The sequence below is a fragment of the Drosophila novamexicana genome, unplaced genomic scaffold (genome assembly GCF_003285875.2).
Source record: "Drosophila novamexicana strain 15010-1031.04,08,12 unplaced genomic scaffold, DnovRS2.1 tig00000008-arrow-pilon, whole genome shotgun sequence".
Lineage (NCBI taxonomy): Eukaryota > Metazoa > Arthropoda > Insecta > Diptera > Drosophilidae > Drosophila > Drosophila novamexicana.
Window position 1 is genome coordinate 6,649,187 of NW_020824765.1, and position 3,340 is coordinate 6,652,526.

At 38.1% G+C, this 3,340-nt stretch overlaps 1 long non-coding RNA gene across 1 annotated transcript; it reads left to right on the top strand.

The window, feature by feature from the left end:
• Nucleotides 1–353: 353 nt before the first annotated feature.
• Nucleotides 354–2,404, top strand: LOC115760407. Its single transcript, XR_004017640.1, has 3 exons — nt 354–1,336; nt 1,461–1,644; nt 2,281–2,404. It is a non-coding gene; the product is annotated as an uncharacterized LOC115760407 (long non-coding RNA).
• Nucleotides 2,405–3,340: the final 936 nt, after the last annotated feature.

A 3,340-nucleotide genomic window follows, 5' to 3' on the forward strand; every position in this document is an offset into this window, starting at 1 on the left:
GCTGATTGTTGTGTTTGTGGCCCGAAGCAGCTGCTCGGTCGGTGGACAGGCAAGCGTTCATCCATTTGGCCATCCATCAATCAATCAATTACGCTTAGAAGTGCGCCAGGACATAAGGGAATCGCAATAAAACGTGCCTCAAGCTCAGTTTTTGTCAGCGAAATTTAACGACCAACTTTTTGCTAACAACAATGAATTGAAATGTAACGCGCCAAGAGCTAGACATTCAGCTCATTGCCCCCTCCTCCTCCTCCTTCTCCTCAACATATATGTATTTTAGCCAACTTGAAGCTTTTAGTAAGCTTTAAAGTATAAAAAAACTATCACAGTTTCAATTGGCATATCTATTTTGCTAGCTTTGTAGCAGCAAATAATAATAATTGTAGAAATCATTTTAGTTTTTAGCCAGCGGCATTTTTTTGTCTGATTGTTGCGGCCATTCTATTGATTTGTGTTTTTAATCAAGCATCTTATTGTTTGATTTTTACAGATAGATTTATAGCACACATGTTGTTGGTCATATTTAAAAAATTTTACACAGTATTTACAGCGTTTATTATTTGCTGTTTTCATTTATTTAATACACATGCCGCCCATGTCCTGCCAATCTTTTGTCCGCCCTCACATTTGACCGTAAATGCTGCTAAGCTGCAAAACAATTATTTAACTGAATGGTCGGACTGAAAAGTGTTTTATGCTGTCAGTCGGGCAGCATGTCCTGCGTGGGTCTGCAGAACAACAGGAATCAGGACAAACATTTTAAATGAAAATCAACACAAAATACAATGGAGTGTTTATAAGCCCGGCTGTTGTTTGTCCGCTGTTGACACTGAGTACATAAAACAACAACCAATCTTAGTGTTCAAATTAAAATAATATTTATTGAGTATACAGCTTAAGATATATTTAGAATATCACTTCAGCTAATACCTATTATTTTCAAACAGAGTCCTTTTGAAGAATACTGTTGCCCAAAAACGATTCTTTTTTAAAGTCAACCTTTTCTGATGATTTTTGAATAATGTCGGACAAATAATGTTAGATTTTGGGATCATATAAACCATTTTGGACTCGTAAGGATCATCACTATCGATTGACATTGAAATCTAATTTTTGACCCAAATCGATAAAAATGAAAGGACATTACATCGACCATCTTAAGGACCATTCTGATGTCCTTTGGACAACACGTAGTCCTTGTCCTGCCAACTAAGAATATGTAATAAAAAGGACGAAAATCCTCCAAGGAGCTGAGGAAAGCAGATGTTTTGTCGGGAGAGATAAATCGCTGTAGCCCGGCCGTATCCTTGCCAATCATGATGCCCATTGGCCAACCGTAAGTCCTCATCCCTCCAATTCAGAATATATATTGAAAAGGACGTAAGTCCTTTAGACAGCCTTGATATGAGTAAAATTCTTTCGTAAATTAACATAGCCATAACACGGCCGTATCCTTGCAGATCCTGACAAGTCGTGTGTCAAGCAAATCGTATAAACAAGGACCATAAACTGTCCAAAGGACAACAAAATCGTCCTTGCCGTTTCCGATATATGGCTAATTTTCTAAAAAGGACATTTTTTAATTGGCCACAACTTGGCCAAATCCTTAAGGATATCGGAAGGATATGCATTTTTAAACTCGTGGTGAGCAGAACTATCGATTGGCATTCAAGGATTTCCAGGATTCGACAAAAAATTTCATCGAAATTTATCCTAGGGGGTTAGTCGCAAAATTGGCCAAAATCGAAAATATCCCGGCTAACTTCGCCATTTGAAGGACTATCGGGATGTCCTTTGGCCAGTAGATAGTCCTCTCCTTCCCATTGAAGAATTTACAACCCGAAGGACGAAAGTCCTTCAGACAAAAAAGTTTTAAGGACAATTTTGCATACTAAAAATAGGCCATAGCTCGGCTGTATCCTTGCATATCCTTGCGAGTCATATGTCAAAAAAATTGTATTAACCAGGACTACAAGCTGGCCAAATTTCATTAGGATCGTCCTTGTAGTTTGGCAGATATTTAAGGATTTGTGTTTTCGGGCCATTTTCGTGCGCTCCGCGACTGAAATTTTACAAGTCAAAATACAAGTCCTGGGGCTCTTAGATTACCCCATATTTTTTTGATGCAGATCGATGCAGGGGGTCTAAAGGATCCTAACGCACCATGTCCTTTGAAAATCTGCAAGGACATGCCCGAGTTATGGCCTATTTTCCTTACATAAAATGCTTTTATATACATATACATAATTATTTAATTTAAATGTGTTTTTTTCTTTTCAGACTCACAAATTAAGGACTACAATGAGCTCTAAGGACCTCCACGACTGATAAAGCATATTTTCCCAGGATCGGAATTTATTTAATCCAGATATAGTTATTTTAAGTTTAAATAAACTAAATTTTGTAAATTTAAACATAAATAAATGAATTATTTAAAATAAAAAACGAAATACCTGTTTTTTTTATTTAAAAATTCAAAAATCAACGGTCGTTTGCCTACCCGTCAGCAACGGCTGTTGGCAACCGCTGGCTGCCGAGATTTTGCTTAAAATCTGCCAAAATACCAGGCGAACAGAAATGCTCAGCAAGCAGATGCACCAAATTTTTTTTTGCAAAAATGATGACTTGCAAGTTTTTTAACAGTTCACTGTTAAGCGTCTGTTATTTAACGTATACTGTAAAGTCGCTGTTAGTTAACATACCAGTGTTAACAGCCCCTGCTAAAAGGGGGCGTCAGACTGGCAAAAATACCAGGCGAACAGAAATGCCCAGAAGGTCGACGTACAATATTTTTTGCCGAAAAATTTCATTGCATACCCTCACGGGGCGCCCTCTTCGAAAGCTACGCCCCAAATTTGCACTAAAATTCCACTCAAATACCAGGCGAACAGAAATGCAAAGAAGGTCGACGAGTGCTTTGAACTTAAATTTTCATTGCATAGCATTAAGGGGCAAAAATGTAACTCAATTAAAATGAGTAATGTTAAATAGCAGTTTATGTAAAATAAGTGCCGTAAGGCGGATTTTACACAACAGCTGCAGCTGCAGGTAGTGTAAAAGGGCTCCTGAAAGAAAAATCATACATGTTTTTGGACCATTGCAATGCACATTTTGCAGGTATCTGGTCCTTTAGGTTCCCAAGGACTATATCGATGGTATGGTATAACCAAGGATATGCTAGTCAACTTGAAACCATCCAGGGGGCGGGACTGTTGCTGGGGGCGGCTGTAAAAGAAAATCATACACATTTTGGACTCTGTTCCTACGCATTTTGCAAGAACTTTCTCCTTTAGGTTCGCTAGGACTTTATCCATGATATGGAGTAACCAAGGATGTATAG